Source organism: Mastigoproctus giganteus, chromosome 13 (assembly GCF_048544385.1).
Source record: "Mastigoproctus giganteus isolate SK-2022 chromosome 13, ASM4854438v1, whole genome shotgun sequence".
NCBI lineage: Eukaryota > Metazoa > Arthropoda > Arachnida > Uropygi > Thelyphonidae > Mastigoproctus > Mastigoproctus giganteus.
The window spans coordinates 124,299,589-124,313,207 of NC_143587.1; the positions used below are offsets into that span (position 1 = coordinate 124,299,589).

Below are 13,619 nucleotides of genomic sequence, written 5' to 3' on the forward strand. Positions count from 1 at the left end.
TCTAACATGCTGCTGTTGAAAATAGTCATTCACTAAATCCAAAAAAGTCTTGCTAGTTTGTGAATTACCAACCCACAAGTTCCAGTTAATATCTGGAAATTTAAAATTCTGCATTATAAAACATTCTTATTTACTGGCCCACTTTACTTTTCTGTTCAGTTTCATTGTACTCATCAGGGACATTAGGCCTATAATCACTTTCACCTCTGCCTGCTTCTGTTGGTCTGTGTATCTCCTTCCCCTCAAGCTATCAGTTTTGCGATCCACCTAACACTGCCCTGATAGCATCAGCAAATATTCTTCCCCCTTTCTATTTAATTGTATCCCATCCCTGTTGAAGCAGTCTCTCTTGTTAACAAGCACAGACCATGCTGGGCAAAATTCTACCCCATGTGCCTTGTACAATGACTCCAGGGCTGGATTGATTGACAATCATATAGTCAGAGGCCTGCTGTCATTGACTGTATAGATTGAAGGGTTGCTGGAGAGAAAAAGAACTAGTGTTGGCATATAATAAGATTTGCTGTATTCTGATATGGAAATAAACAAGCTGTGTGAGGTCACTGGTAATAGCAGAAACAGTGAGCTGTATGTGTATATTACTATAAAACTGAAGTCACTGGTCTTATGATTATTATAAACTGAAAAAATTATTGAAACAAAGCAAAGTGTTATCTGCTTATATGTTGTTTTTTCCCCCCCTCATTTCATGTGTAAAATGAAAATCTTCATATGTCTGTATGACCATTCCCTTAAATAGAAATTGTAGATTCGTGTCTCTGCAATTATGATCGGTCTCCACAATGAAAAAGCTTTTTAGGTGTCTTTACATATTTAACTTTTCTATTCTTATATGTGGTGGTTATTGTCTTGAGCTATTGCCCAAAATTTTTAACAATGGAAATTTGAAATTTACTGCTACAATTCAAACACAGTATCTTACTTTCACTGCTCACAGAATTTTCAGATGCATTAATTTTAATTATACCACAAACTACTAAGGAGAGATAACATCCAGATTTTCATTCAGTGTAGTGACCATTGCTAGTGGGTTTTTTTTTTATGAAAACCCCAAACATGCGAGATATTAGATCTTATAGTACTTAGTACTGTGCACATGCTGAAGCTTAAGAAGATACTTGTTGGCATTATACTTGAACTTCTGTAGATTGTAATTTTCTGGAAATACATATGAAGGAAGATTGTTCCAGAAAATGGAAGTTGAATGAATAAATGAGGAAGAAGAAAAGTTGGTACTGTGAGTTTGAAGCTGTACAGTTAAATGGATGTTGACTGGTTGTGGCAAATGTTGGGACTGCTTTGGAAGAGAAAGCAGGAATTATAGAAGCCAATTCAGAAGAGCAGTGCCCATGGAAGTATCTATAGAAAAGGCATGCAACAGAAACAGAACATCTATGAGACAAAAAGTGGAGAGGCTCTGTTAGAGATGAGTCATTGATTAACCTAACTGCCATTCTTTTGAATGGAATCTAGAATTTGAGATAGGTTTGGGTGCACTGCCCCAGATGTGGGAACAGTGGTAGGGCAGATTTGTGATTTGTACAGAAGAGTGAACAGCTGTTTTGGAAGAAAAGTAATGCTGAGAGCAAAAGAGAAGGCCAGTTTTTTAGATGCAGAGGAAGCAATATTTGTAATGTGCTTATGCCAAGAGAGAGATTAGAACTCAGTGTTATCCCCAATAGAGTTGTGTGATCTTGCCTAAAAATCAGACTGTCATTGAAGATAAGCATGGGAGCAGAAGGTTCCTTTTTGCAAGCTGTAAGACGGGACTGAGTTTTAGATGGACTGAAATCAACTAAGTTATTTTTGCCCCACAAGAGAATTACCTGGAGATGAGCATTTAAGGAATTGTTAGTGGATATTCAAGACATTGAAGCTGTTTGTACAGGGCAAGGTTTTTCAAACTGGAAGGTAGAATGCAATGTGCTATCATCAGCAGAACTATGGATATGACTTCTGGTCCGTGGAAGGTCATTAATATACAAGAGGAAAGAGTGGGTAAAAGTATTGAACCTAGGGGAACACCAGCATTAGCAGTGAAATTAGAAGACAGAGAGCCATTTGCCATCACCCACCATGAGCAGTAAGAGAAAACTGGATACCAAATTACAAAAAACAATTGGCAAACCATAAGATGGAAGCTTATTTAGAAGACCTTTATGCCAAACATGATCAAAAGCCTTTGAAATATCAAGAGCAACTGTTTGAGTTTCACTAAACCTTTTCATTGAATTTGAACATAGATGGGTTATGTTACCCATCTGTGTTCAAATCCAGAATATCACCAGTGGATTAACACTGATGGAATCCATGCTGGTAATCATTGATCATATGGAAGGTTTCTAGATGGTTTAAATTGGCTCTTAATTAATTTTTCAGTTAATTTAGAAAGAGTAGAAGTGCAACGGGATGATAATTGAATGGGAGGGATTTGTCACCATTTTTAGGAACTTTCTGGATATAAGCAATTTTCCAATCAGAAGGGGAAAATGCCTGTGGAATAAGAAAGTGAAAAAAAGCAACACAAACATGAGTAAGTTCAAGAGCACAGGATATGAGAACAAGTGAAAAATACCATCAGGACGTGGGGCTTTTTTATCATCGAGATTGTTCAAAATCCTGCTGACATCCTTTTGACTGAAGACCACAGGAGGAATTGAGTGGAGTGTACTGGGAATTGTAGGAGATGGTTTACCAAGATCATCATTACAAGAGTTGGGAGAAAAGCAGGATGCTAGCAGGTAAGGTTTATATTTGGCTGAAGTGGCAATAGAACTATATGGTTTTGACAGAGGTGGACAAAAGTTGCAGCAATAGCTTTGGCAAGAGACCAGATTTCTCTACTACAATTTGGACGGATTAATAACTGCTTTACAATTGTTGTGAACTTTGGGGTAGGCAGAAAATGAAACTGAAGAAACCAGAGATTGGTTATTTGTTAACCTGCCCTCTTTTGGATAGACTAGGAGCTCAGAAGTGGTTTTTGGGACACCGCAAGTATGGGAACAATATGCCAAGCTTGGCTGAGTGGTTAATGCAAAGGCACAGCAGTATGGCCATTTTGCTATTCATGTGACTGCTAAATATGGCTGTTCTTTTATTCTTTCTATCTGTTACATTATTCTAACCCTATGTAGCCATCCTGAAGTATCTTCTTCTTCTTTAATGCTGCCGAATGGCGTTTGCGACTTCGTTTTGATATTGTTCTCTGTCTAGCGCTGCGTGTAGAATTTGTGCTGTTGTCATGTGAAGCCAGGTGTTGATGTTATCTAGCCATGCCATTTTCGGTCTGCCTGGGCGTTTCTTGCCTTCGATCTTTCCCTCCAGGATGAGTGGTAGTAGGTGATATTTTTGTTGGTTCCTAGCGATGTGACCTAGGTATTTGCATTTCCTGCTGATGATGGCTTTGAGCAGGTCCCATTCCGTGTGCATGTCCTGCAGGACCTGTGCGTTGGTTATCTTGGCTGTCCACGGAATTTTCAGCATTCTTCGGTAGAGCCACATTTCGAAGGCCTGGAGCTTTTTTGTAGTGGCTGATGTTAGAGTCCAGGTATCTACACCGTAGAGCAGTATTGGCCAGATGTAGCATTTCAATGTGCGTAATTTGAGCATGATGCTCAAGCTTCTGTCGGTGAGGAGGGTTCTCCATTTGGTGAATGCCTGCCTGGCTTGTTCAATTCTGCTTTTGATTTCGGCCTCATGGTTCAGCTGGTCATCAATGAGTACTCCGAGATACTTGAAGCGGTGTATTTGCTCTAATTTTTCATTGTTTAGTTTGATCGTGATTTTGCTTGCAGTCCTGCTGACCTTCATCACCTTTGTTTTCTTTTTGTTGATTCGTAGCCCCCATGCTTGGCTTTCTATGTCCACTTCGTTCAAGATGGTCTGTAAATCTTGTTCTGAATCCGCTATTAGTGCTGTGTCATCGGCATATCTTAAGTTATTGATGTAGTGTCCGTTAACTTTTATGCCGATGTTCTTGTCAGCCAGTGTTTGGTCGAAGATCATTTCCGAATAGATGTTAAAAAGAATGGGAGATAATGGACAGCCTTGCCGGACGCCCTTTTTTATTGGAATTGGGTCTGTCAAGTCGTTGTCATAGCGAAGCCGGGCTGTTTGATTCCAGTAGAGAGTTGTAATAAAGTTGATATCATTGTTTTCAAGCCCAAGTTTTCTCAGTCGGTCAATTAGGCGGTCGTGGTCTACTGAATCGAAGGCTTTCTCGTAGTCAATAAAACAAATATACACGTCTTTTTGATGTTCATAGCACCTTTGTAGCAATATTTGTAAACAGAAAATTGCTTCTCTGGTGCCTAGTCCCCTGCAGAATCCGAACTGTGTGTTTCCCAGTGCACTTTCGCACTTACATCTTATCCTTTGCTGGATCACCTTGAGGAAGACTTTTAGCACCTGGCTCATTAGACTGATCAGCCTGAAGTCTTCGCATTTCTGGCTGGTAGCCTTTTTTGGTAGGGCCACAAAGATGGATTGGAGCCATTCGGATGGAATGTCGTTGTAGATTTGATTGAACCATTTCGTTAGTTGTTGGATGTTGCTGTAGTCTAGTTGTTTCAGCAGTTCCACATGAATCTGATCAGGTCCACAGGCCTTGCCTGGCTTTGTTATTCGGATGGCATGTTCCACTTCAGATGTTAATATGTGGAGATTGTCTTCCTGTGTTTGTTGTTGCGTTTCTGCCGGTTTTCTGTTGGTGCCGAACAGATTGTATATATAGCTCTTCCAGGTGTCGAGTTTGGCTTGTTTGCTTAGTATAGGTTGATTGTTGTCCGTATATAAACTTGGGATAGGAGCCGGTTTGTAGATGTTTCCAGCTTCTTTAAGCTTCTTGTGCAGGTTATAGCTGTCATTTTTCTTGATTAGGTCTTCGATTTCTGCACACTGATCTTCCATCCATTTTTCCTTCGCCTTCCGGATTTCCTGTTTGATCTTTTGTTGTATTTCTTTGTATTTTTCCCGGTTGTTGCTTTTGAATATTCTCCGTTCATCCATTAGGTCTAGTATGTGCTGGGTCATCCACCGTTGTTTCTTTTTCGACGCCTGATGTCCTAGCAGGGTTTCTGCTGTTTCATTGATGCACTGTTTGAGTGAACGCACGAATGTTTGCACGTCTGTTGTTACTGCTTCGATCGATCGGATTGTAGTGTTGAGATGAAGCTGTACTTGTCGCCTGTTGGCGGTGTTCTTCAGTTTCTCCAGGTCGATTCTTTTTGTTGTGCTTGTGCGTTTGACTGCTCGTAATTTGAGACGTAGTGTTGCTATTACTGGGTTATGGTCTGATGATATGTCAGCTCCGGGGTAAGTTTTTGCCTTGAGGACACTTGACTTATATCTGATGTTGATTAAGATGTAGTCAATTTGGTTCCTGACGATATTGTTGTCAGAGTCTTGTGGTGAGGTCCAGGTGTATAGTCGTCGAGGTGGTAGTTTGAACCAAGTGTTGGCAATGCTAAATTTTTCTTCTTGGCAGAACTGGACGAGTCTGTCGCCTTGTTCATTCCGTGTCCCCAAGCCATGTTCTCCGACTATGTTTTGTAGCCTTCCTTGACCGATTTTGGCATTAAAGTCACCGAGGATGACCGTCTTGTCGTGCTTCTTCAGCGACTTTAAAGTGTTGCTTAGCTTGTCGTAGAACAATTCAATTTCTTGATCGTCTTTGTCCGCTGTTGGTGCGTAGACCTGGAGCACATTCAGGTTGATCTTGTTGCCTGCTAGCTGTAGTAGTGCGATTCGTTCCGATATTGGGGTGAAACTGGTGACTTTGTTGGCCAGTTGTTTGTGGACAACGAAAGCGACGCCGTACGTCTGCTTGGTGTTCTCTTCTCCTCCGGAACAGAAGACGTGGTGGTCGTTTGATATAAACTTCTTTGTTCCAGGCCATTTGGTTTCACTTAGCCCAAGTATGTTGATGTTAATGCGTTCCATTTCTTGTAAAGCATTGGCTAGTTTTCCTGGTTGTAGTAGGCTTCTAACGTTCCATGTAGCTAGTTTCAGAAAATTCTTCGATGCAAGCTCGGAGATTCTTAGCACCCCTGTCCCATTCAAGGGACGCCGAGACTTGGGGCCGTGGTTTATTTTGCTTGCTATCATTGAAGTTTTCAAGGGAAGGATAATCCAAGTAGTTTCCCGTTGCTTTCTTGGATCACAATTTAGTTGAAAAGGTCGTGTGTGGACCTTTTGAAACGGGTTTCGTCTGACGTCTCCACTGAAACCTTTCCGCCATGGGAGGCCCTTCTGGGAGCATATATCTTTCGGTGCTTTAGTAGTTTAACAAATTAAACTACTAAACCTACCGCAGCCATATAAATGGAGTAGCTCTTATTCAGTGATGAAGCTGCCTCGTGATGTCATAATTTTACGCAATTTATGCCGAATTTCTAGTCACCACTGACCAAGCAGGTGGCACTGCTTAGTTTTATCTCCTGGAAACATCCAAATGGCTGACTCGGTAAAATTACTGTGACCTTGAAAATACCAATAATGTATAACTCAGCAAAACGTGAGTATTTTTAAATACAATTTGGTATCCTGAAAACTTCTACATCAAAGCTATCATGTAGCACAACTATTCTACTAAGAATTCCCAGTGACTGATTATAGTTCCTTAAAAATTTAATGACCTTGAAATTTCCTATGTCCGAACATAATAATGATAACCATTTTAAAAAAGTTCAATCCGAAAAATAAAACCACGTTTAGGTCCCAAATCTTAACCTATCACTCAACCACACTTATTTTATCTAAAATATAACTTCTTTTTGAGCAACACTCCCGAAAACCTTCTTTATTTATTAATTTTTAAGAGCGCACTAATTTAGCTAGCATACAGCTGGTTCCACCAGCGCCATCCTGAAGTATAAACAGAAAAATTTCCATGAAAAGAAAAAACCAAGTTTGTTTGATGTAGAGGAAGCAATATTTGTGATATGCTTATGCCAAGAAAAGTTAGCAGTGAGGGTTATTTCCAATAAACATATGTGGTCTTGTCTATAAATCTAAGTGTTATTGAAGATCAGCATGAGAGCAGCAAATTCTTTTTGTCAAAAAATAAGACAGGACTCAATTTGAGAATTGAGTTAACTAAGTATTCCTCATTCACTTGGAGATTTACCTTGAGATTAACATTTAAGCAATTGGTGGTTATATTTGAAAAGTTGAAACTGTTTGTGCAGAGTAAGATTTCTCAAAAATGCCAGTAGTGTGCCATCATCAGCAAAATTATGGACAGCATTTCCAGTTGTTGGAAGGTCAATTAATGTACAGGAGGAAAAGAACTCTTTTTCAGATTTGTCTGGTGATGAGTAACATGCCAAGATAACACCATTGGACTGACACTGGTGGACTCTATTATTGGTTATCATTGATCAGATGGAAGGTTTCAAGGTATAAGAGTTGGTAGTTGATGGATTTCTCCATTATCTTAGAAAGTATTGAGGTGTCTCTGTATTCATGTGTTTGCATGATAACTAACAAAGATTTATGTACTTATTTTTCAGTGGAGAAATCAAAGAAAACATTTGTTGAAAGATATTGGGAATTTCAGCTGAAGTTCACATTTTTGCTGAAATTGTATGGGGAGTCTCTCAAAGATCCTGTGTGCATGCTTTCAGTTAAAAATAAATAAATAAAAGGCTGAGATGTGTAACTGCAATGTTAAATATTTAGACACTGAGTAGTTAAGACCAGCTTACCTATCTTCAAAGATTTGAGTTAAATATGTAATGAACAAATGGTACTTGCATCAGAAACAATTGCTATGAAGTACTCAAAACTGCACAATTAATGATTCCTCTGATTTAGTTTATCCAAGTTAAAATCAAGTGGAAGGAAGGTTAATAAAGCTGGATTTATTCTTACTTGAGACTTAAAAAAAAATAAGTGGGAAACCATTTAAACAGGAACACTACAGCCATTAAAAATTCATGGCACTTCACACGATTGGCCATTGGTGCAGAAGAATAGTGTTAAAAGCAGGGTAGCACAAGTGGGAGTTACTGTATATGTTTCTTATACAGTTTTATTTTAACAGAATGAAAATGTTGACAACCATTCAAAAATAAATGAAATATAAATGTGTGAATTTAAAATACCCCTCTCCGGATTTGTAAGCAAATAATGCTTGATTTCAAATGATCTACAATATTACTCCTGTGACTTGCAGTTGTGACATTCAGTCTATATTTGACGACACAGACAACAGCTAGTATTTGTGAGAGTTGCATTATGAATTCAGGTCAAATTTTGAAAAAGGCTTGCCTGTGGTGGTTTGCGGTTCTTGTAGTTGTGACTGCATTATCTATTTCGTAACAATTTTTTGCACCTTTCACACTGTTTTGTTGCCTTCCAATCTTTGCTTCCAGAGCAAAATTTGGGTCTTTGTCTATTTTTGTTTGACTGATGTTTTCAAGTCTTTTTTGCTCCAAACTCCTATGAAGCTTTATTGTGGTACAAAGTTTTTTAGCAAAATTTGTCAAAGTAGCACAGAATTTCGTATAGCTTGTGATTTCCAGTTAGGCATACTGAAATAACAACAAATTAGAAAATACATGAAATTTTAAACTAATTTTAGTGGTAGTGTGGAAGAAGTTTTATACCAAAACTAAATATATTTAAAGAAATTTTTTTTTTACACTATAGTAATTAGAAGTAATTACTAATTGTGTATAGAAATTGTTGTTTTCTAGACTTTCTCCCTCCACCTTCCTCTGCCTTTATGTACAAAGGAAGGTGGTGTGGGGGGGGGGGGTTTAGAGAATGGCAGAAATAGAAATTTTATAAACAAAATCCATTAAAAAAATGTGGTGAGGAACTTTTTCTTCCATGCCATTATTTCCAGGTTAATGAAAAAGCAGTATGATGTTAGCTGAAGGTAACATTCACCATGGCTATGACTTTACATGTTAAAAATAAACACATGTTGAGCCTAAGCTGTGTATAACCAAGTAGTAACATAATTAAGCAGCTACAAATTTTTTAAAATTTTGTTTTTAAAAACATAAAATATTGATTCCATTGTTTCAGGGAGAACTAGTTAGCATATTGACTTAAAGCTATGCTGATATAGATAAGGTGTTTTTCATTGCCAAATTTCAATTTCATTTTCAAACCTTCATGTTTCCCATTCTGCAGTAGTGTATGATAATTACTTATGGAAATTATGGTATTGCTAAGAGTCCAGTCCAGATATATATGAGCTCTTGACATTTGTTAGTTAACAATTGACAGTTTGAAGCCACTACTTTCAAGAATACCTTGAAATTTAGGAAAAACAAAAGTATGAGCATGCTTGGCCACATTCTGTTTATTAATGAGCCCGTCATTTCATGTTAAAAAAAAAAGACTAAACATAGTTTTGGTATTTATGATACATTATTGAACTGAAAAAAATTAATTACTTTTGAAAAATAATTTTTTTAAAATTGAGATATTTATAAAGCAGATTTTTATTTGTCCATTTTATTATTATATTCGTATGCTTGGTTTAATGTTGCATTAATTCTAACCATAGGTTCCTGGTAATTATGGTAATGCTTGCTTCCAGTTACCCTCAGCTAATTAACGTAAATATATTATTTTTATAGTAGTTTATAGGTAAATATGATAATTTTATATTAGTAATGATGTTACAAATTATGTGTGGTTACATCACTTATTCAAAATTGAGTGAGTGATCTAAAAACAGATTTTAAATAAATAGAAACAAGGAATGATACTACTTCATTGCATGTGACACTTAGTTGAATAAATTTTGTAACTAGCTGAAATTTAATAATTTAGAATACACTTGTGTACGTTAAGATTCCTTTCTTAGATTCTTTGTCAGAGACAAAACAACTAATGCACTTAACATTGTCATGACTAAGCTATTCTTAATTCTTATAACCAAATAGTCCTGCTGTATAAAGGGGAAAAAGAAAATGAAATGTCCTGTTTATGTGCTAGATAAATCTGCATCTGATTGTTTGGTATTGGGAGCACATCATTGCCAGGCTGAAGGGAGAATATAGCCAGTTCTGGTCACGTGGTTAGCTGGCTGGGGTTGGCATTGTCACTCATGACTAGCCAAACAGCTGCTGCTTCTGTTGCTCTTGATGGTAGGAAGTTTTTTCCAAGAACAGGTTTTGTCAGGTTTGTTGAAAGTGTTTAGTTACAGTCTTCATTCATGTTGGCAGTAGGTCTGAATTCCGTTCTTGGATATCTGTTGATTAAAAATTGATTGAAGGGTATGAATATGGCCTTGGGGAACTTTGACAGCTGTATTTGATGTTGGGGAATAGGGTGATCTGATTGGGGGTGAAAGTCCTCATTTTCCTGTGCATGATAGAGCCTTAACTCTGTTGTATGTCCCAAGCATCTTTGAAACTTTCTCATTGTAGGTTTGTGCTCTTCAAGGGTGTCAGTATGCTAAGATTAAGCCTCTGGTTTTCACTAATGGAATGAAATGCACTAACTCCCCCCCCACCGAAGTCCATTTTGTAGCAGCATTGGAGTGCTCTTCTGGCTTAACATGGAACTGATGGTAATGGGGCAGTGTAGTGATACTCACACTGCTGCAGACCTCTCTAATCCGAGAAGCTCCATGATGTAGTATGTCAAGCAGACTGCCAGTATGGGAAACCCTAACATAAAAATAACCCTGGAAACTTTATCAGACTAAAACAATACAAAAGGGAACTTTGGGTAGTGGGTGGCACTGCAGTTTATTCCTTCACAGAGAGAGAGAGAGAGAGAGAGAGGGCAACAGGTTATATCTTAAGGATGTGTATATCCTAGCTACAGAGCACAGTACAGGAGGAAAACTTAAGATTTACACATCTTTAAAATGTCAGTTTTTTGATTTTCCAAGGGATCAGACCTTAGCACTTTGGGGTTCTAACCTCAATAGATCCATCAAAATAGGAATCAAGACTTTCTAACAGAAACAGACATTTGAACTTGATGTCAGCAGGCCTAGCACATTTCATTCACAGAAAATCCACACAACTTGCCACAGGTAATTCCATCACAGCAACAGAGCATCAATGATTGCACCCTTCCAGCCATTTAACAGGACCAGAATTGACCAACATGGGCATTGCAGATCAGCCTTGTTTCTGTCATGAAGAAGAATACAAAAATTATATAGATCCACATCACAGCCACATATTAACCGGCGACTTTAAAATTATAGAAGACAATACACTACAAGAAGTGATGAGCAAAGGAACAAAATTCAGACCCAACTCCAAAATTTACTTAAAAAACATACACAACTCCATTAATATGGATATATTGCAATTCACATACAAAACAGCATACAAATACAACACTCCAGTGGAAGCTTTTCAAAGATGGATTAATATTACCACAAAACTTATCTTAACTAGATTCAGAGACATGACCACAAGATATACAATTTAAATAGTATTAAATAAAAAATCAAAAACCTACAAAACAAGTTCGTTATCACCAATATAGACAAAGCAAATAACAACTTCAGCATCATTTGTAAGAGATTCTATATAGACACCCTAAAACAGGAATTGGACCACAGTGACACTTATAAGTTCGTCAGCCCCACCCCTAACATAATCACTAAAAAACTAATTGCAATAAACAAGAAAATTAAATTAAAAATGGACACACCCTATATCCATACATTTACTGGATTCCCAAATTCCACAAAGACCCTACAGGAAAAAGGTTCATCACCAGATGCAGAAACAGCTACAACAATACGTCTAGCAAAATAATGGAATCCAAATTAAATATTATAACCAGCAAACCTCACAAACACAAAATTCATCTCCAATAACAGGCATTGAATATATTATAAACAACCATATTAACAAAGTATACGCATATGACTTCAAAAACTTGTTCACTAGTATATCTCACGACAATTTGATAAAAGTACTATCTGAATATTACATAGAGTATCAAAATAAACTAGAATATAAAAAACAGTACTGGATAGACCTCATCAACCTTAATGTGAAAAACAACTACATACAGATGGGTAATAGCATCTATGTACAAATTAGAGGTGTAGCTATGGGATCAAGTAGTTCATGCTCCATAGCCAACCTCTATTTGCACTTTTATGAAAATAAGCTTAAAGAAGACATCACATACTGCAGGTACACAGACGATGTACTAGTTATCAACCATACAGACTTCGACAACATGGCTAAAAAAAAATCTATCCTGAAGATTTGACTATAGAAAGAATCAACACAGAAAGCAACCTGCAAGCCACCTACCTAGATAGTCAAATCACAATAACAATGACTTTGTATACACCAAACCACCAAACACTATGATAAAAGAGACCTGTTCGGTTTCCCAGCAATTAAACTAACTGGAAAACTAAATTGGCCAAAAATATACATGGAAACGTTATCAGAAACCAAACCAACAGAATTATACGCATATGCAATAGCCCAGAAAGCATTATAGCAGCTTTAACAAAACTGAAAAATACCCTTATCAAAAACAAAATACCTGACAATTACATCAGACATCATATAAATGCATCCGCACAAGCTAAACTCATACAACAACCAACTAACATTAGTCCTAATAGTATCATAGAAAAAGTTTCTTCCACGGAGCATAAAAGCTATAATTTGGCCCCCTTTTGAACCCCAGGTTAACTGCAAATAGGTGTGGCTTGGCACCTATCCACACAGTACCTGGATGTCCAAAATCAAAATTCCCCACTAGCAGAGTTATTAACACCAGATATGTAAATACGCTGGTCATCATCACCATACAGATATAATGCATTTCCACTAAATCAAGATTTAATTACAAGCACGGAAACACAGGGTTAATATTCACAATGAAAGAGGCTGTATATATTTGTAAATAGTTATACCCATGGGCACATATAGGGCTGTCATGCCTTAGAAAAGCATTGCCAGTCCACACCCTACGGATAACGCATTTAATTTTAATTTAATTTTAATAACTTTCATCCCATATTTTCCCATTTTATTTTAATAACTTTCATCCCATATTTTCCCATTTTATTTTAATAACCTCCATGTCAATTATTACCATTTATTTCTATCATTTTTAGCCTGGTTTGATATCATATTGTATCTGCTTCCCACAATAATACACCAAGCTTTAAATTACAGTCAACACCAGCCCACGCTCAGGAATGCAAAGCATGAGACTCTGCCTACGGCAAGGTTAGCCATCACACTACGGATGAAACCTGGTACATCTGCACAATAAACTGTACCACACACATAAAACTAAACTTTGGCAGGAAATTGAACATTTTCAGACTGACCACCACAGGACATGGAGGTGAGATACTACACTATTTCAATATATTACATATTGAAATATTGTAGTATCTCAATAGGGCTTTGAATCTCCTATCACAGTATGCTGTAATATACAAAACCCACCCTGTTTACTTAAAATTTAGTACTTATATAAAACTAAATACATATATTCAATAAGATTACTCTAATTCCAAATTATCCACCAAGTAATTAACAAGAGATTACAGAAATGGGTATGTATAATACATTCCTCCAGTATGGCTATATGTCTGCTCAAAGCCCCTGAGGAATAGCAGAGGT

At 37.3% G+C, this 13,619-nt stretch overlaps 1 protein-coding gene across 6 annotated transcripts in view; it reads left to right on the plus strand.

The window, feature by feature from the left end:
• Positions 1 to 13,619, plus strand: part of LOC150076415 (putative RNA-binding protein Luc7-like 2) — a 222,315-nt gene that overhangs the window by 38,691 nt on the left and 170,005 nt on the right. For 2 of the 6 annotated variants that reach the window (XM_090387885.1, XM_090387886.1), the window contains one exon: positions 9,548 to 9,599. The exons of the other annotated variants lie outside the window; for them this stretch is intronic. The gene's annotated coding sequence lies outside the window, so the exon portion shown is untranslated. The remainder of the gene's footprint in view (positions 1 to 9,547; positions 9,600 to 13,619) is intronic. 6 annotated transcript variants of the gene reach the window in all.